General features: G+C 35.4%; 1 protein-coding gene across 1 annotated transcript in view; it reads left to right on the forward strand.

The window, feature by feature from the left end:
* The first annotated feature begins 2,387 nt into the window (after nucleotides 1-2,387).
* LOC121371353 (forkhead box protein N3-like) overlaps nucleotides 2,388-22,753 on the forward strand; it is a 72,462-nt gene continuing 52,096 nt past the window's right edge. Inside the window, exon 1 of the mRNA XM_041497177.1 lies at nucleotides 2,388-2,424. The gene's annotated coding sequence lies outside the window, so the exon portion shown is untranslated. The remainder of the gene's footprint in view (nucleotides 2,425-22,753) is intronic.

Raw genomic sequence — 22,753 nt, forward strand, 5'->3', positions numbered from 1 at the left:
GTTGGGGGGGGGGGGGGTGTTTAACGACATCAAAGATAAAGCATATTGATTTAATAATCATCCGACCCCATACAACCGTAAATAAAATGTGTTGAGTGCGTCGTTAAATAAAACATATCCTATCCTTCCTTCCATCTGCTGTTGGATGTCTAACATTTGGTAATTTTGACATATAATCTTAGAGAGGAATCGGGTGCATGTGCAGGGGGAGGGTATTGGAGGCCGAAACCCTTACTTGCCCAAGGTTAAACAAAAATTGAAATGTATTTTTTGGGGGAGCATGGCCCCATATAAACTTCGCTTAACACAGTCTATAACCCCAACCCCGCTGAAATCCCTGCACACGCGCCTTGGAAATCCGCTACATTTTTTTTTTAGCAAGGGATTGTTTATAGGCCTATGTACCATCCCACAGACAGGATATCACATACCATGGTCTTTTTGTATACCCGCCAATGGGGATCGATCCTAGACTGACCGCGCATTTTTAGGTCTAAGTAATGAATAAAAATAACATATAGTCTTGAAAAATGTTACGTAAATCGAACACAGTACCCTCTTCCTCTACCCCTACAGCGTTACGTAATTAGCAATCTAATTAAAATTAGCTCCACTATTACATGTGGATCTAACAGCAGCCAGTTGGAGCTCATGTCCACCAATCAAAACCTTACTTGCAGAATCCTGCCAGTGATTTAAAAATAATTTGAAAACATTCCGAATTATCCTGAGGGTATACGACATGTTTGGTGTGAATTACGAATGCCTTAAAACATGTTTTATTTTATAAAATAAATAATTTGTAATGTAAAACTGAAGACTGATTTGGCTGTTTTTTTAGTTTTTATAAATAAATAAATAATTTTTAATGTAAAATTGAAGACTGATAACCCACCCCATACGTATTAGTATGGTTCGCTGTACTGCGGCCACTAAAATAGACTCGCCCGATATTTTTAGAATTTGTATGCTCCCAAATAACGTTATAAAAAGCGAAGTGTGATTGGTCAATATTTAAATTATTATTTACAGACGAAATGTTACCTAGACATTGGAGACTACGCAGTGTTGTTAGTTTTAAATCACTGGCACGATTCTGCAAGTAAGGTTTTGATTGGTGGACATGAGCTCCAACTGGCTGGTGTTAGATCCACATGTAATAGTGGAACTAATTTTAATTAATCGTAATTAGTAACACCCCCTTACATGTAACGCGTATGCCAACAGCTGGCCACTGTCAACATTTCAAGGCAAATCCCCCAGGCGTTGTACCATACCATATGGATATAAATATGTTTTGGAGATATGAGACGACCCCTCAATCAAGACAGTTAAATTTGTTAAAAAATTGCGAAATCTCACGTGATCTCTTGTTGGGGAATTCTATACTTGTGATAAGCCAATGAAAACCGAGATCGGTACGAGCCCGTCAAAAGTGTCCCACTTTCAAAATAGTGGCTTGGTTTTTGACCTGGATAAGCCAGCGTAGTAAAACCAATGCTGAGTGCGGCGTCATATATGCACCAAACGTAATTGGATTTTCTGTTCTATATGCTTAAATAATAAAAATATTCCAGGGAATGTAGTTTTAAAAATAGTTTTGGTATACATGTCTTTGCCTAATGCACAATTACCCAGTAGCGGCGCAGACGATATGTCCGGTACGGCCACCGTACCACTTCTCTTCTTTTTGGGTTATATTTGTTGTATTTGTGAAACTTTAATGATGTCCATCAGAGTAATTTGAAAGGCGACCTCGAGCCGTACCACTATTTTTTTTTTACACTGTGCCGCCCCTGCAACCATACAACTAATGCAAATAAACCTCCCATCCCACGTCAACAACGCGTGTCATTCATTATTGTACAAGTTGTCAAAGAATAAATATAGGCCTATATATATAAATAAATACTGAATAAAAATGTATAAATTTATGTCTAAAAAATCAGTAAAATGGTTCGTCCTAAAAAGGGGCCTGACGCGCGATCGATCTAGGATCGATTCCCGTCGGTGGGCCCACTAGGCTATTTCTTGTTCCAACCAGTGCTTCACAACTGGTGTAACAAAGGCCGTGGTATGTACTATCCTGTCTGTGGGATGGTGCATATAAAAGATCCCTTGCTGCTAATCAAAGAGAGTAGCCCATGAAGTGGCGACAGCGGGTTTCCTCTCTCAATATCTGTGTGTGGTCCTTAACCATATGTCCGACGCCGTATAACCGCAAATAAAATGTGTTGAGTGCGTCATTAAATAAAACATTTTCCTTCGTCCGAAAAAAACTACACACATTACAAATGAGGCGGGGCAAAAAGGTGTCATTTAACAAATGAAAAGTTTTAGCGTCATCACGTGGACATTAAATGCTCGTCATATCCGGTCCATATGCTAAAAGACGTAAACTGGGACACATGCACACGTTGTTTGGTAAGATGTGTTTTTAATACGACAGTTCATGTTGTGGAATAACAACGACATTATTTTACGGTTTTTCGTGTCCGTGTTTTATGTCACACGTATATGTTTCTGCCCATTCATTGTTTTATTATCCCACAACATAATATTTGGGTCATTAAAGGGACTCATTTCGCGGGAAATTATATCCTACTTCCGCAATGGTGGACAACACTGACGCAAGTCGCATTCGAACAATGCGTGTTACGTCTGTCTGTGTTATGCAGTTAACCAAGTACAAGATGTAATAACACTAAGTAGTAAATATATCTTAAAAGTACCAACTGTCGTTCCATGGAAAGCTGTTGACATGCTCCAAGTTTAATATCTTTACCATCAATAAATTGTTGAATGATCGATCTTAATTTTTTAAAATTAAAAATGATAAAATCATATGAATAGTTCAATAGAGCACATTAGTTTTTATATAACTTTCTTATTCATGAACTGAATACTGTCTTTAGGCCCTGTTATATACCTACACTGACAGTGACAAGAAAGGCCAGCCATCATTCCTCACCCCCTCCACACTCACTGAAGCTTATGAGACGAGGGGGGTGAGGGGGGGTGCTTATGCTGGAGCAAATCCTCAAATTTGGGCAAAAATTATGCATATTGGCAAAACGTGCTAATCTGAGACTGTTTTACCATATGTATTTCACTGCCATAGGAAGGTGCCAAACTATATGGTGGGGGGGGGGGGCACACATATAAAAAATATATATAAACTATCGCTGCTGCTACTGGATCATATATTTCCATCATTCTACTCACAAAATTAGTTGTATTGTAATCCATGTAAAAATGCATAATGATTCATTTGCAATGCTATATAGCTGTTTGGCAGTAAATGCCATTTAAAATGGGATAAATTAAATCCAGATTTGGGCATTTCTGTTTAATTTGTACAAAAGACTGTCTGGCCCCCTACGAAAATGGGAGCCAATACATTTATGTCGACACTTGTCAAGAAAGTTTCAGAAGAGCTTCAAATTGATCGTCTTGCAAGAAAATCTGTAATAAATTATATTTAAAACTTCATGTGATTGCTCACGTAACTCCATTTCAGGAGAGTGATTTTAGCTTACCTTGGATATGCTCATAGAAAAGACTGATATTTTCATTATTAGACTGTTACGTCTACAAATAATACCCTGTACTGAATACATTTAATACCCATATTTCTAGTTGCATACATGTACTAAGACTAATAATTATATGCACACTTTGCTGCACATTTCCTCTTGGTTGGAAATGTATTTTAAGATTTAAAAAAAAATCTGGCCTAAATCTAGAATTAAAAAAATTGCAGTGACTACTTTTTCCCAGGAGGAAAGGCATAGATTTGATAAATGTAGGCCAAGTGAACATTTCGTAATGTTTTATCGTGTTCCATGTTCATAGATTCAGGCTTGAATGTTGTTTGAATTGTAATATATCGTTAACAAAACTGCTACTTCCAGTAAGCAATAGTATTAACTGATCACTAATGTGTCATTATGTTAAAATAAGAGTAATTGGTATTTTCTGGCATTTCTGAAATTAATCTGATCAAGAACCATTTCATTTCAACTTATTTCCGTGCTTATATCTAATTAAGGTTCAAGCATGCTGTCCTGGGTCCAAACCTCAGCTATCTGGGCTGTCTGTCCAGGACAGAGGGTTAGTGGTTAGTAAGAGAGAAGAGGGTGTAGTGGCCTTACACCTACCCATTGAGCTCTTAAGAACTCACTCTGGGTTGGAGCCGGTACTGAACTAGTCCGATGGCTTAACCACTGCGCCATCAAGGCCGGTGATCAAGAACCAAAAATACGCAAGTGGTAAACTGCAAACAACACACCATGCATTAACATAGTCTTGCACCTAAGTAAAACCATGGGACTGACAAGGTGTTAAGTGAGCTGTGACACTAAAGTCTTTGTCTTGACATCCTTTGTGCAATTTTGTTTTTGAAATGGATAGGTCCAAAATATTATGTAGCAACTTTAACTGTAAATAACTCGGCGACATGATCCAACTTTTGACAAAAAAACAAACACCATTTTACCCCAGGGTTCATAGTGGTCTTTTAAACTCCTTGAAAGTCTCTAAATTTGAAAGTCTCTGGCTTATAATAAAAATCTTTAAATTCTCACAATTCATAGCCAAAGCAATGATGATCTCTTTTACAGCTGCATGCATTTGATATTTTAAGTTACACGGTTTAATCTGTCGTGATGCATATAAAAAAGCTCAATTTTTTGCCATGGACAGCAACATAAATGAACTGATTTGGTATTTTTATCACATTCTATTGTCTTTGACCGCTGTGTAAAGTCTTTGAAAATGACAGGTGAAAGTCTTTGAATTTGTTTGGTTTTTAAGGCTGTGAACCTTGTTACCCTGATTATGGAATTAGTTGTATTCAATTGTAGCATGGCTAGCTCTGTGTGATTAGAATATATCGTCACGTTATCCCCCCCCAAAAAAAAACCCAGGTCTAGCTCTGGGAGATGAGAATATTAACTATTAAACTTCAAATACTGTAGGGCAATTCCATGGTTAAGTAAACCTATAGGTAATTTTTTAGAAACTCATTCAAGTAAGACAAGTTTGATATCATTTGAAAGGTTATTATCTCTAGTGTCAGATATTAATCCTTTTTCAGTATATCTGTTTTAGTCACTGATAATGCAACTAATGCATCAACCATGAATGCAGCAATATTTTATGAAAAATTCTATTAACACATTATCAGCATATTTTTTACACATAAGTGAGTAGAAATAAAAATCTTTATACAGACATAATAATCCCAGACATGTCCTTTGTTAATTGACATAATATATAAAAGACAAATTTATATTTCAAGCAGACTTATCCATAATATTTATTACATGTTATTCATGTGTACGTCCGACACCAAAAAAAAAAAAAAAATTAATCTCCACTTCTGCTAACTGGTTGTAAAATTTTACTAACTGAGATGCAATGTTAATTTTATATGGTTGATTAAAAAATATAAAAACAATTGCTAAATATGTAACAATTGCCATACTACTGTGGTGCTGTTATAGTGTACATCCGACACCATAAAGCATGTTTATTTTTTCCAATTTTGAAGCAAAGTATTGATATTTATGCAATGCCAGTGTGATTTTGGAGACATTTTTTATAACTTAGCCAATTATGAATATCAGTATTAATTTGTTATCCATGTGAGTGGATTAAGAGGAATTTATCAAAGTGTGCAAAGGCAGCTTCTCTCCAAAAGTGTTGATTTTGTTTTAAAAGCTAAGAATTATACTTGCAGCTAACTGTTCATCTCTATAACAAAATAACAAACCCAGTAGTTGCATTTACTGGTAGAATTATACAAATGGGAACATTTATAGAGGATCACAATTAACATGGTAAATGTGACGTCACATTTGAGGAAACCACTTTTACATTCACTGGCAGCACTCTACTATTTTGAAATTTTATAGTTAATTTTACAGAGATTATGTGTGGAATCAATAAATATAAAGCTACTTATCACAAATAAATGCAAAAATATTAAAATATGTCTCTTGCACCTTGTTCAGGTCCCTAGTGACGGTCCCCATCTTATATTCCTTTAGTTTTAGAATAATGAAATTTTTCCTGTGTCACTTGTCATTTGTAGATATACACTAGTCACAAGGTGGCCACTTAGCCCCCCACCGCACCCCATGTAGTCATAGGTGTTAACTTGAATTTTTGAATGGTGTTCCATCTTAATTTGCACTGAACTATTCTCAAAGGCAAAAGTTATTGTGACATGGATTGTTTGGAGTAATAAATTTGTGAATGGATTTATGGATGTAAACTGGAGAAAATGTGCATGAAACAGCTCAAAGCAGTTGTTGGAGTGATTGCATGCTTTGTGCAAGAAACATGGAATATTCGGTAGAAATGCTGTCCAGTGTTCATAATAAAAGGCCAGACATTCAGTCATAAATCATTGCCACCCAGAAGTCAGAAAAACACCATTAGTGAACTGTTGAATGCAATTTCATCATGCCACGCCTCAGTGAAAATGACAGATGGCGAGTCATAGGGATGCTTGAATCTGGGACCTCGCAGCGTGATGTCGCACATCAATTCAACGTCCACAGAAGCACCATATGGCTCTTGTGGCAACGATATCAACATGTACTATCCTGTCTGTGGGATGGTGCATATAAAAGATCCCTTGCTGCTAATCAAAAAGAGTAGCCCATGAAGTGGTGACAGCGAGTTTCCTCCCTCAATATCTGTGGTCCTTAACCATATACATGTGTCCGACGCCATATAATTGTAAATAAAATGTGTTGAGTGTGTCGTTAAATAAAACATTTTCTTCTATTTCTTTTAAAATACGATTTTATGAGGTCATAGCAAGTGATTTTCTCTGTCACCTGCTAGGTCTAAAAATGGACTGCAGTTCGCTTTTCTCAGACAACAGTTTCAAGCCCTTCAAATATTCGTAATTTAAAATGTGCAGTAATAATTCTACTATTTGACTACATGGCTATTAATTACTTCACAGTTTACGTCCCATGTCTCACGCAAACGAAGCCTGTGGGTCTATCTTCAAGTACAGCCTTGAAGGCATAAGTGTATATATCCATGGGAAAATTTATAAAGTTTTGTCTGTATTGTTTGCCTGCATTCTGCATGTAAGATGCTCATAGATGGTTACTTGAAACAAATTGAGAGGAGTTATTAATTGCTATACTGACTTAAATTAAGATATTAAGATATTACCATATTGAGCATTGATATGTAATCCTTTTGTATTGCTAGAGATGAAAGTGGGTTGGAAAAAGAAACCCAGAAATGTGAATGTTGGTGATTGGGTACTGAGATTGGTCCTAGGGTTAGTTTCACAATGGCCTAAACTGGTGGCCTGCATTCAGAATGAATGTCAAGTATCGGCCAAATAAACCCATATAAATGTATAATTATATGCTTTGTGTGGCTTAAAATAATTACTGTCCTCGAACTAGATTCAGGGGAGTGAGAGATTGCACCGGCCTTGGTGGTGTCGTGGTTAAGCCATCGGACATAAGGCTGGTAGGTACTGGGTTCGCAGCCTGTTACTAGTTTCACCCAGAGTGAGTTTTAATGACTGTGAGTAGGTATAAGACCACTACACCCTCTTCTCTTTCACTAACAACTAACCCACTGTCCTGGACAGACAGCCTAGATAGCCGAGGTGTGTGTCCAGGACAGCATGCTTGAACCTTAATTAGATATAAGCACGAAAATAAGTTGAAATGAATGAAATGAGAGTCTGCTCATGTAGATATTTGACAGATTTGACAATGACTTACAATTTAAGGTACAAATCATCTTTGCTTCACATAAGATGCAATTTGAACTATTACCTACACAAGATCGGTAGAAATACTTTGGATATATGTGAAAGTTGACAGCTGAATGTGTAAATTAAGGTAGTACTAAACCAAATAACTTCCGGCTGGGTCAAAGTGCGAGGTGCATCGAACTTTTGATAAAGAATGAACACCACAAGTCCTGTGATTGGTTATAAATGTGAGTGTGTTGGTTGTAAAAAATAATAAGTTTCATCTGGGTAAAAAAAAATTGCAATTTTATTTCATCTAGTACCAATGTGTCAAGTAGCCTTGTGCTTGAAACATGTATGGGGTACCTATAAAAAAAAGTACTAGAATTTTGTGCGAAACTAGGGTAGTCATAGACGCTACCCGTTATCTCAGAAACGAGCAGCTTGACCCCCATTTTTTTCTGATTCACTTTAAGTGTAAGGGGTGGTAGTATTTATATCCGTGACGTTTATGTCGGTTGATACGTTGCCGGTAGGAGTTTTAGCCAAATATGTTACTATTGTCATCTATGGGATTTGATTTGGTAGTATACACCCTATAGCACATATTCAGTGCATAATAAAAAATATTATGATTTTGTCATTTTATTTAATTAAACTATACTGGTTGATAAATTAGCCATCACTCGATCATGCAAGTTCACAATGACCTTGACCGTAACAATGATCTCTGTACATGGCTCTGAATGGAGTTTGAATCAAAGTTAGCACTGAAGAAAAGTTGATTTTGGCCTATAATTCATACTGTAAAGATTTCAATAATTTCTTTTTACATGGTATTTGACTTGCCATATACAACTGCTCTTAAATATGGTATTATATATAAGCAACCTGAACTAAGATTTTAATAGCAATTTATTTTTATATTAAAAATAGCATGTGCCAATAGTGGGTTAATGTCTTTAGTTTCCATTAACATTGTTAATTTTTTATGTATGAAATTCTGAAAACTCAAATTTGTAAAGAAGTTGATTTTTATTGTAATTTTGACATATTTATAGGGTGCTAAGTTATATTTTAGACAAATTTGTAGTTTTATGCAAAATTTAAAGTAAATTTTAAGAAAAACTTTACCGAAACATAATTAAATTTGTTGTCACTATTGTGCCTTCTGTTCTTATTTGTACATAACAATAAGGTTGTTAAACATATACTTAGATCTCCAGATAAATTTTTTTTTTTTTAATAATCACTTAGTTAGCTCTCATGAAAAGCATTTTGAGTTTATACTAGATTCAGAACCAATTTTTTCAGATCTGATTATCTGCCTTGGATTAAGTTGATAATTTATTTTATTGTTAAAGCTGTATTACCTAATGTTACTAGCTAAATAAAATGCTGGATTACAGATTGTAGGAATACATCTAATGTACATATTGTATTCATCCGGATTAGAAAATAATGCAAGAAAATAGATGTTCGGGTAATTTTGTCATTTAAAAATAGTTTTTTTTCAGTAATTAATCAAAAATAAATGTGTTAAAGCTGCATGATTATTCCAGATATCACAACTATTAAAACCTCCAACTACAGTAGGCTATAAATAAAATATAGTCAGGAATATTGGTGGCTGCCAATAGTTTTGATGGTTCATTATGAAAATCAGCATGGCCGATGGATTTGAAATTCGCACACCTGGTAACTTGAAGACACCCACACCCAGCATACAGGATTTCCTCCCAACACTAATGTTCAGGACATTAAGTCATTACTTCATACAGGGACAGTCATGTTTGTGTTTCCTTCCTCAGACAGTGTATTTTTTTAATACTGATATTTCTTTGATGTGCCTGTTAAGGTCTTCATAATCTAGGGGTCAATCAAGTGCATGTGTTTTAATGGAATTCTTTAAAGGGGTAGAGGTACTCTTGACTATCTTTGTTGTCTCTACATATATACCGGAGTACACACACCCAACTGAAAGTAAATATCTTAAGAAGTTTTATTTTAAAACATTTTGTTGTTTAATATGACATATTGCATTTGTACAAAACTATATGCAATATATATGCTTTTTGAGGTGTACATTATATTAGGTTGCACTGTAGAAACAACAGTTTCAGTGAGGTTGTCAGTTTATGTCAGAATACACCAGATCCTGGTTGTCATAAAGACACATAGCTGGACACTTTTTGAAAAATGTATGTTATCAGTATAGGTAGTACTAAACCAAATAACTTCCGGCTGGGTCAAAGTGCGAGGTGCACCGAACTTTTGATAGAGAAGTGAACACCACAAGTCCTGTGATTGGTTATAAATGTGAGTGTGTTGGTTGTAAAAAATAAGTTTCATCTGGGTAAAAAAAAATTGCAATTTTATTTCATCTAGTACCAATGTGTCAAGTAGCCTTGTGCTTGAAACATGTATGGGGTACCTGTAAAAAAAAGTACTCGAATTTTGTGCGAAAAGGGTAGTCATAGACGCTACCCGTTATCTCAGAAACGAGCAGCTTGACCCCCATTTTTTTGTGATTCACTTTAAGTGTAAGGGGTGGTAGTATTTATATCCGTGGCGTTTATGTCGGTTGATACGTTGCAGGTAGGAGTTTTAACCACATATGTTACTATTGTCGTCTATGGGATTTGATTTGGTAGTATACACCCTATATAAGAGTTTTTAAAAAATGTGTAATGAAAAACAAAACCTTACAGTCAATGTGGTTATTTAATACAAAGTGTATATTTAAAAAATTGTGTTACCGGGTAATAATAATTCATCCTGTTAATATTGTATGTCAAAAAGTGTAGATTATTCTTGTGTGTTTGCGTTCGGATCCCAGTCGAGGCATGGGATTTTTAATCCAGATACCGACTCCAAACCCTGAGTGAGTGCTCCGCAAGGCTCAATGGGTAGGTGTAAACCACTTACACCGACCAGTGATCCATAACTGGTTCAACAAAGTCCATGGTTTGTGCTATCCTGCCTGTGGGAAGCGCAAATAAAAGATCCCTTGCTGCTAATCGGAAGAGTAGCCCATGTAGTGGCGACAGCGGGTTTCCTCTCAAAATCTGTGTGGTCCTTAACCATATGTCTGATGCCATATAACCGTAAATAAAATGTGTTGAGTGCGTCGTTAAATAAAACATTTCTTTCTTTCTTTCTTGTGTGTTTGCAGATAGGAGCTCAAAATTAAATTCAGATTTTCACTATCACACAAACTAGTCTTAAAGCAAGTTTGTTATTATCATAGTTCACATAACTCAACAACATAAAATTAATTTGTTAGTGCATTGCTTGTCCTGTTCAGCATCCATTCGGGTTGAGTCGGATCATGATGTTTGATGGGCTGAAGATATCTGTAATTGTCTTATCCATGGCGGCTCTGCTTGAGTATTGATCATCAACACGTTGGCTTTATCGTGTTATCATTTACATGCTTTATCTGAACTGGACAAAGTCTGACGATGAGTGTTTGACAAATGGCTTTGTTGTTTTACCATTACATGAGGTGTGTGTATGGATTATATATGTATTGTGCATAGGAATAGATGTGTGTGTGTGTGTATAAATAAAAAGATATACAGTGGACTGTCTAAACAATCTACAACGATCAAACGAAATATGACAGTTTAGATGAAAGAGATTCGGTGATCATGTTGCTTTACAAAGAAATCCAGATTGAATAGGATGCACTGTATATTTTACAAATGACATTTTACCATGTAATCCACTTGTAGATGAAAGGAGGATTAAATACTATTTCAGACCTCACCATTTTAGGGGAGCCATCACTACCGCTCCCCATCTCTCACCTGAGACTAGTTCAAGGAGAGTAATTTTAGCATATGAATTTATATGTTATCAATATATCATAAATGGCTCCCCAATAATCTAAGTATGGGGAGCAGTACTATAGGTGAGCCATCACTCACTCCCCATCTCTCACTTGAGACTAGTTCAAGGAGAGTAATTTTAGCATGTGAATTTATATGTTATCAATATGATAATATCATAAATGGCTCCCCTGTAATCTAAGTTAGGGGAGCAATACTAGAGGGAAGCCATCACTTGCTCCCCATTTCTCACCTGAGACTAGTTCCAAGGAGGGGGGGGGGACTATAGGTTTCATCTCCGTCCTCCGTCTGTCCCACACATGTTTTCCGGATGGTTTTTTGCAGAAAACTTTTGAGATATTGAGCTGATATTTTGTGTATAGTTTCATCACATACTGTTACAGATCAAGGTTGACTTTCATGACGATTGACCCATTTTTGACGGGACTCACGGGAGTTATGGCCTCGAACTCAGGAGATGTCAAAATTTGTTTTCCGGACTTTTTTTCTTCTTTTTTTAAGAAAATCTTTAAATATTGAGCTGAAATTTTGTGTATAGGTTTATCTCGTTCTGTTACAGATCAAGTTTGACTTTCATGGCGATTTACCCATTTTTGACGCAATTATGGCCCTTGAACTTAGAAGATGTCAAAATTTGTTTTCTGGACTTTGTTTTTCAAAAGACCTTTAGATATTGAGGTGAAATTTTTAGTATAGGTGTATCACATACTGTTACAGATCAAGTTTGACTTTCATTTCGATTTACCAATTTTTAACGGAGTTATGGCCCTTGAACTTAGGAGATGTGAAAAAACATTTTCCAGATTTTTGCAATGCCTGGAGATATCAAGATGACATTTTGTGTATAGCTTTATCATTTGTATATAGCTTTACAGACCAAGCTGAAGTTTTGTGGTGATTTACCCACTTTTCAGAATTATGGCCATTGGACCCGGTAGGGGACATGTATTGCTTTAGCAGTACTCTCAAAATGCTTGTTTTAGCATGTGAATTTATGTTATCAATATGATAATATCTTAAATGAGCCCCCTATAATCTAAGTTAGGGGAGCAATATATTTTAAACAGCAATTCTTTTCTATAATTTATGTAAAAAAAAATAATTGTATCCATTAAATTAAAAAAAATTAGGTTAATAATACCCTTCGTATCCTAGAGTGTTAGATCATTTAGTGTGTACAACTAATTAATATATTAAAGGCTGTGATATGTGCTGTGATCCTGTGCTGCCAATGGAAATATACTGATAGATGAGACATCTGTCATCACATAGGATATTGTTTTCAATATGTAGCAAGAGTTCTCCCTCACCCTTTAACAGGACAGCACATACATTGCCATACAATATACTAGTTGTGGAGCACCGGTTGTAATGGGAAGCATTCCTATTCCAGTCGTTTCGATTACTACAGTTTCTACATGATATTGACTTTTATTCTAAATTTTAATTGTATCTATCTGTGATCTTTGTATTTATTCACAGTTCTTTACATTGTGTTTTATTTTATCTGTTGAATTTTTATATTGATGTTGATCATCACTTTGTTTTCCTTTACCATAGTTTGACACCCAATAGCCAATGTATTTTTCGTGCTGGGGTGTCGTTAAACAATCATTCATTCATTCATTCATTCATGCATTCCTATTGTTCCAGTTACGGGATTACTGATCTAACACAACCCTTTAAACGTCTTTCAAATCTTTTAACCACTGCTACATCCTCTCCTTTTATAGTAGAATGAATACAAAGCTAAAGCTAGAGAGGTGTTGGGAAAGAACATTTTACAGATCATATTTTTTGCTTATTAAAACTTTTTATATATTTTTTCATTTGATGTTAAAATATCCAACATTTATGGCTCCAGATGTCCTTATTCCGACGCCATATAACCGTAAAAATGTGTTGAGTGCGTCATTAAATAAAACATTTCCTTCGTTACATTTCAAGATGTCCTTATAGACATCCAAACTTGAAAATGTCTTCTTGTACTTTCCAGTAGGTACTTTGCAATATATTCCTCCATACTGCCCTTTTTCCTAAAGAATGCACACTGTTTCCACAGGAAAGTTGGCTACGGCTCTGAAACTTTTAAAGATGTTTTAAACTATTAAATATTGGTTGCTTTTTTAAAGATACTTAATAATGTCTTAATAATGTGAAACTGGTATTGAAAAGTTAGTGAATTTCCACAAAAACTTAAATATAAGGATCATGATGGCTGTGTTCACCAAGTTGTATTGTTGTGATTAATTGTAATTAAAGCAGACTACCTAGTTCTAAAAGGTGTGACAAATACTAGACAACTAATTGGTCAATGTGAATTCTGTAATGACCATTAGTATATTATAACTGATTAGTATAAGGATCCAAATATGTTATTAATACATATATGTATTTAATAATAACAAAATGATTCTGTGAATTGAAAAATACAATGAAATAGAAGAAAAAAAATCCTACCCCCAAAAACCCAACTTAACCTGATAGAGCAGCACAGGTGGGGTTTTTTAATTTTTAATTTTTTATTTTTTGTTATTAAATAAAGACATTTTATACATCAAATCATCTATGGGCCTAATACCATTAAACAAATATTACAACCTGTTGTATACCTTTATAATCTTGTGGTTTTTCACACCTATTCATTTCTTGCAGTATGTGGAAAGCGAAACAATTTTAATACCTTGACACTTTTACCTCCAGCTGCTTTGGAGACTGCCACCCCAAGTATAATAACCCATGGACAATTGGAGCCAGTAAATGTCCTATTGTTACTGGGTAATTGGCACCTTCTTACCAAGGACTGGAGGCTATTGTTTGTTGCCAGACTATCTTTATCTTTTAGTTAGACACTAGTCTCCATACAACTAGGCTAATATAAGATGGTCAGCTGCAGTGGGTATTTCTAAAAATAAAAGGTGAAATCACATACCGTACAGGTCTGTATGCATACATAATGGTGTATATTCTAGTTTTATCATTCTCTGCAATTTGTTGACCGGTGGTGTCTGTTGACAGTTGAAGGTATTGTTCATATTTTTTGGGGATGTTTCAGCATAATCTTTTAGTTTTAACCAATTGTTTTCATATATTATGTGTCAAAACATTATTGTTAGCAGTTTTAACTGGTCACAGAATCAGGTCTACATATTAATAGTTACAAGATGTATCTTATAATTCTTTCAAGTTCAGTAATTTTAAACACATTTGGTCAACATTGGTGGTCTTTCAGAAATGTTGATGTTTATTTATTACTATACCATTTATTACTATTATTACAATAGCAAACTGTAATTGCTTTCTTTGAGGTCTACAGGCTGGTAGGTACTGGGTTCGGATCCCAGTCGAAGCATGGGATTTTTAATCCAGATACTGACTCCAAACCCGCAAGGCTCAATGGGTAGGTGTAAACCACTTGCACCGACCAGTGATCCATAACTGGTTCAACAAAGGCCAAGGTTTGTGCTATCCTGCCTGTGGGAAGTGCAAATAAAAGATCCCTTGCTGCTAATCAGAAAGAGTAGCCCATGAAGTGGCGACAGCGGGTTTCCTCTCAAACTCTATGTGGTCCTTAACCATATGTCTGACGCCATATAACTGTAAATAAAATGTGTTGAGTGCGTCGTTAAATAAAACATTTCCTTCTTTTTTTTTGCTTTCTTTAATTTCAAGTAGTCAGTTTGATGGATTTGTAATAGGTATGTGTGTTTGTTGCAGGGCTTGCTCTGACAGTCCCCAAATTCTAAAATTTTGCAAATTTTAAAAACAATTGGTGAATTTTATTTGAAGCTGGCAAAATAATTTTATTAGAAAATAACTTTTTGTGCCATTTTTTAAGGTTAATAGATTATTTGGCAACATTTTGTGTTCACCCAGAGCTAGCTCTGTGTCGGGTGTGTGGATTACATTTATTTTCTTTGATTCAAGTCAACATTTTCAGAAAAGTTGATGTTTTTTTTGTTTTTATTACCATCCCATTTATTACAATAACAAATTGTAATTGCTTTCTTTGATTTCAAATTGCCAGTTTGATGGATTTGTAGCAAATATATTAATGTCTTTTTTTTCCATAACTGATGTACATAATAAACCATCACTAATAGTAATAGGTGTGTATGTTTGTCCGTGTGTGGATTTAGAATTAATGAATTTGTGATGGTTTAAATTAACTGATTAACTATTCTTTTAACTGATTCTGCTCATTGTTTTCCTGTTATTTAATACATTGAAACACATGGTTTAATAATCAAACAAACAGTGTTGCCCTTATCATTTCAAAGTGCTGTTAGATAGGCTGTCGGCTGCTGTTTTCCCAGACAAATGATCATTGCATGGCCATATGGAAAATGTTCCCAGCAATTGTATTAAAACTTATTGATTTAAGTATATAGTAGTTTCATGATCAATTCGTGTATATCTTGGGACCATGTGCTGTTAATATGGCTGCCGTTGTCATGGAAACAAAAGCTATGTGGCTTTTTATGAATGAACACGTGTTCATGATCAACAGGTGTTGGTCGAGTTCCAACAAACAATATTCCAATGAGTACAGTCCTAAACATAGTCCGGTTCAGCCTGCTGTACTGCAGCATAGATTTGTTTGTCAGTATAGCATCATATCAGGTATATTGAACAATTAGTTTAATTGACTTTTGCAATCAATATAAAGGTCTCTGGGGAAAGAAAAAAAAAGGGGGTTGGAAAAAAAACAAAAAACTATTTTCTGTCGGTCTATATTGGCATATTAATATTAGAACTACTAAGCCATTGTTAAATATTCTAGAAGGAATATTTTGTCGGAGTTGTGTTAGATGGGTTTCATAGTGTATTGTATGCATTAATTTTATACATGGTGATTATTTACAAGATGAGTTTTTGTCAGGCCTAAAAACAATGTTGTGAAAGAAGAAGAAAATGTTTCATTTAATGATGCACTCAACACATTTTATTTATGGTTAAATGGCATCGGACATATGGTTAAGGACCACACAGATATTGAGAGGAAACCCGCTATCGCCACTTCATGGCTATTCTTTTCGATTAGCAGCAAGGGATCTTTTATGTGCACCATCCCACAGACATGATAACACATACCACAGCCTTTGCTATACCAGTTGTGGTGCATTGTCTGGAGAGCGAGAAATAGCCCAATCGATCCCAGACCGACTGTGCATCGAGCGAACACTTTACCACTGGGCTATGTCCCTCCCCAATAAAAAAAATAAGAGAGAAAATGTTGCATCGAAAATAAATTAAATGGTCAGCCCTTTTTGTCTAGGTAGGGTCAGGCTCCAGGAAACATGATTGTTTTTAGGGCTTTGCAGGCTTTAAATACTTTAGGGCAGGACGTAGCCCAGTGGTACAGCGTTCATTTGCTGTGCGGTCGTTCTGGGATCTATCCCCGTCGGTGGGCCCATTGGGCTATTTCTCGTTCCAGCCAGTGCACCACTACTGGTATATCAAAGGCCGTGGTGTGTACTACCCTGTCTGTGGGATGGTGCATATAAAAGATCCCTTGCTGCTAATCGAAAAGAGTAGCCTATGAAGTGGCGACAGCGGGTTTCCTCTCTCATTATCTGTGTGGTCCTTAACCATATGTTTGACGCCATATAACCGTAAATAAAAATGTGTTGAGTGCATCATTAAATAAAACACTTTTTTTTTTTAAATGCTTCATTAATTTTGTGTAATATGATATTTAAATTTGTCATACATGTATATTAATTTTTAAAGTGTAGGTTGGGTAAGACCAAATGTTTGATTTAGAATGTTAGCTAGATGACATAATTTGCTTGTATGCATTTACAATGTCCAGTCAGACCTGGTTTCAATGACCACTTTCATCCCTGGGTCACTTTGTCGTTATATTGAATTTGTTATGAACAGTTAGTATAATATATTAATGATAACAGAGGACTGAATTATGTGAATAGCATTTAAATAATTATTAAAAACGACAAAAACATGTACTTGTTATAATATATATGTTTTACAAAATCATTAAATCTTTTAATCATGAGACCTACAAACATTTAGGTGCATTCAGTCAATCATTCACTTACTAAAGACATCTATTATTGGTACCTGCTACTGTCCAGTGGCCTAATTCACTAAACTCTCGCAACTTTGCGATCTCGCAGTGCATTGCTAAAAGACTTACAAAGAGGAAAGAAAGAAAGAAATGTTTTATTTAACGACGCACTCAACACATTTTATTTACAGTTATATGGCGTCAGATGTGGTTAAGGACCACCCAGATATTGAGAGAGAAAACCTGCTATTGGCACTTCATGGGCTATATGCACCATCCCACAGACAGGGTAGTACATACCATGGCCTTTGATACACCAGTTGTGGTGCACTGGCTGGAACGAGAAATAGCCCAAAGGGCCCACCGACGGGGATTGATCCCACACCGACCGCACAAAGAGGATGCTTTGTTATCTAGCAGAGCCTAAGAGAGCTTTGTGAATTAGGCCCCAGCACTTTTACAATATAATTAATAAAGGTTAATCCATTATTAGTCCCCTGTTGGTCCAACTGGAGGAAACTATAGACTTCATTTCCATCTGTCTGTCCCACATATAGTTTTCGGGACCTTTTTTTTTGCAATGCATCCATAGCTGAAATTTTGTGTATAGCTTTATTAAGTTTGACTTTCATAGCGATTTACCCATTTTCACAGTGTTAATGGCCTTTGAACTTTGTGTATAGCTTTGTCATGTACTGTTACAGATCAATTTTGACTTTCATGGCCATTTACCCATTTTCACAGAGTTATGGCCCTTAAACTGAGGGAGATTCATACATTTTTTTTCCATACATTTTTTTAAAGGAATACCTCAAGATATTGAGCTTAAAAACATTGTATAGCTTTGTCATGTACTGTTACTGATCAATTTTGACTTTCATGGCCATTTACCAATTTTCACAGAGTTATGGCCCTTGAACTGAGGAGATGCATAAATTTGTTTTCCATACATTTTTTTTTTCAAAGCAATGCCTGAAACTTTTTATATAGCTTTATCATGTACTGTTACAGATCAAGTTTTACTTTCATGGCAATTTACCCCTTGGCTCATGAAATTGAAAATTTGCTTTGCCTGTTAGGGGACATCTATTGCTTTAGCACTACTCTCAGAATGCTGGTTTTCAAAAGCCATACACATCTGTTTGTTTAGCAGACATTGTTATCTCAGACATCACATGACACTGTCGGCATGCAGTGAAATCAAAGATGCGAAGTGGCATTAAATTGGTTTATATTTACAAATACCTTACTGGTAGTGATGTTGCAAATGATCCAGTTCATTGAGCATTACACTGTTGATATATTCATAGTCTGTTTCATTTGTTTATGGACCACCCATCATGTCGATTGGGGTAATCTTGTGTACATTACTTAGTGCATAATCATGGAGTTATGTATTTATATCACCAGTCTGGTGCATTTGGGGCGGGACGTAGGCACCATGACTGGTATATCAAAGTCTGTGGTATGTGCTGTCCTGTCTGTGGTAATCTTGTGTACATTACTTAGTGCATAATCATGGAGTTATGTATTTATATCACCAGTCTGGTGCATTTGGGGCGGGACGTAGGCACCATGACTGGTATATCAAAGTCTGTGGTATGTGCTGTCCTGTCTGTGGTAATCTTGTGTACATTACTTAGTGCATAATCATGGAGTTATGTATTTATATCACCAGTCTGGTGCATTTGGGGCGGGACGTAGGCACCATGACTGGTATATCAAAGTCTGTGGTATGTGCTGTCCTGTCTGTGGTAATCTTGTGTACATTACTTAGTGCATAATCATGGAGTTATGTATTTATATCAACAGTCTGGTGCATTTGGGGCGGGACGTAGGCACCATGACTGGTATATCAAAGGCTGTGGTATGTGCTGTCCTGTCTGTGGTAATCTTGTGTACATTACTTAGTGCATAATCATGGAGTTATGTATTTATATCACCAGTGGTGCATTTGGGGCGGGATGTAGGCACCATAACTGGTATATCAAAGTCTGTGGTATGTGCTGTCCTGTCTGTGGTAATCTTGTGTACATTACTTAGTGCATAATCATGGAGTTATGTATTTATATCACCAGTCTGATGCATTTGGGGCGGGACGTAGGCACCATGACTGGTATATCAAAGGCTGTGGTATGTGCTGTTATGTCTGTGGTAATCTTGTGTACATTACTTAGTGCATAATCATGGAGTTATATATTTATATCACCAGTTTGGGGTGGGACGTAGGCACCATGACTGGTATATCAACGGCTGTGGTATGTGCTGTCCTGTGTGGTAATCTTGTGTACATTACTTAGTGCATAATCATGGAGTTATGTATTTATATCACCAGTCTGATGCATTTGGGGTGGGACGAAGCCCAGGGGTAAAAAATGCTCGCTTTCTGCACTGTTGGTCTAGGATCGATCCCTGTCAGCGGACAACTTGGGCTATTTCTCGTTCCAGTTAGTACACCACGATTGGTATAACAAAGGCTATGGTATGTGCAGTCCTTTTTGTGGGAAAGTGCATATAAAAGATCCCCTGCATTAGGAAATGCAAACATTATTTTAGCATGAACAAAAACTGCTCGCCTTGTCACACACTGATATTGCCAGTTTGTGTTACTGACAATTACTGTGCATTTCAAGAGAGCAAGTTCAAACCATAAGCACTGAATCTCATCTTTCAAACATTGTCCAAATAAAAAAAAATGCCAGCCAATCCCAAAATTTATCTTTGTACAGATATTTTTTTGTTCTCTCTCTCTCTCTCTCTCTCTCTCTCTCTCTCTCTCTCTCTCTCGTTCACTTAAATCAAACAAAATTTAAACTTTTTTTTTTAATTTCTGGGCTTGTGACTGTTTTTAACAGGAACTGCAGCTAAATAATTTACATAATAATACAGACTTCGAAGCAAAAATCTGTTTATTCTTGTAATAAAACAATGAACATGACTATTCAATTACTGTCAGTACTGGGAGTGTTTGTAACTATTAGAAACTGAAATACACTGATGTGAATTCAATAGTAAATATTATCACTGCAGACAGATATCCCTTTTGGGTAATAAAGTGACATCTGCTTAATAGTCTAAGAGATTGACATGTTATAGATTTTGCTCGCTCTGTTATTCCTGAACAATATTTACTCATCAAATGCTAGAATGCAAGTGTGGATATTGTGTTAAAGTTTTTTGTCAGTGTTGTGCATTGCATCCTGTTTCCATAGTGACCCGATGCCAACATTCTGTGGCATTGAATGGAAGACTTTTGTCGATAACGGATTTAGGAACATCTCTGGCACATCCCAAGGGTTTAACAATACAGAGTTATCTGATTTGTGGCTCCCATATCTATTGCAGCTCAACTAACTGTTAAAATGGAAGAAATCTGTTTTCGCAACATGTGCCACAGTTTGGTGAGAATGTATAATTGCTATTAATATAAGTTTGATAATGTTTCTGTATTAATTTATTACTAATAAGGGGTTCTTTTGTGTGTTGATTGGATATATTGATTAGTAACAAATATACATGTACATACGTGTACGTGTAGATGACAAAGCTATGTTCTATTCATATTAATGGAAAACATTTCAACAGTGCATTTTTAGGTTTTATATTGTGAACTTTTTCTCCAAAACTTCAACAGCATTTAGCACATTTGGAAGTGTAGAGATACAGTACTATATATAGAAATGAAACAATTAAATAGATTGTTTTAAAGTTTATCAAAGTTTATTTTTCTGTGATACACTTAGCTTTTGAATTTAAATTTGTTATTAATATACAAAATCTAGAATGTTAATTGTAACATAAGTTATGATAATTTTTTAATTTAATTAAAAGAGAGCATTGTGGATGGTAAAATATTCCTTTTGGGTTTTGAAGGAAGAAAGGAAACATTTTATTTAACGACACACTCAGCACATTTTATTTACGGTTATATGGCGTCAGACATATGGTTAAGGACCACACAAATATTGAGAGAGGAAACCCGCTGTCGCCACTTCATGAGCTACTCTTTTCGATTAGCAGCAAGGGATCTTTCATATGCTCCATCCCACAGACAGCATAGACAGCATAGTACATACCAGAGCCTTTGTTACACCAGTTGTAGAGCACTGGCTGGAACAAGAAATAGCCCAATGGGTCCACCGATGGGGTTCGATCCTAGACCGACCGCACATCAAGTGAACGCTTTACCACTGGGTTACTTTTCGCCCCTTTTTGGTTTTGAAGATTAGTATTGGTAATTTGTTGTTATTCTGTGTTGCGATTGTGTATATTGTCCTATATAATCAAAGAGTGAAATATTTGTTAAGAAAAGATCGGTCTGTACATATAGGATGCATGCTTGAATACACTCCCATCATCTTTAGAAAAACTCAGAAATAATCAAATACAGTATTGAAATATTTGCTACATTTGGGAGTGTGAGCAGTTTACCATTTGGCAACCATTATGCTTATATTTACTTTTTTTAATTGGTGTATTATCAAGAAAAATACATTTTATGTTTCGTCGTCTTAACAAACATGCAGGTTTTTACATGTCATGTATGTAAATGAACATTTAAGAAGATGTAGTCTGTCTCAAAATCTGTTTCATGATTTCCAACTTTATATTCTTGATAAAATATATTATGTCTGCATGTTTATTCGATTGAATATTTTTCAAATATCTAATATTTAAATTGACTAATTAGTGTGCATGTTTATATAATATTTAGTTCTTAGGATATAATTTTTCAAATAATGACCATTTTGTTGCATGTAAAAACCATGTCATGCAAGTGACCTCAATATCTTGCGCAACAAAAATTAGAATTTTTTTAATATAAATTTACTTTTACTATTTTTTTTTTTTTTATTGCAATTTTAAATATACATGCGCAATAATCAATTTTGAAGTTTGACTGCATTTTGCAATCACTAATATTATTAACTGTCCGGTTAATTTTTTTATATTTCTGTTTTCTTAAGTGATTGCTCAACTTGTTTTTAGCTAAAGGCAAATTTATAAGTGATACAAATAATCTTATATGATAACTGTGAACATGCTTTGAGAAACTAAGAAGAAGAAAAAATATTATATTAAAAGAATCTCTTAAAATAAAATGTGGTGTAAATTAAATAAATATAT

The sequence above is a fragment of the Gigantopelta aegis genome, chromosome 4, assembly GCF_016097555.1.
Source record: "Gigantopelta aegis isolate Gae_Host chromosome 4, Gae_host_genome, whole genome shotgun sequence".
NCBI lineage: Eukaryota > Metazoa > Mollusca > Gastropoda > Neomphalida > Peltospiridae > Gigantopelta > Gigantopelta aegis.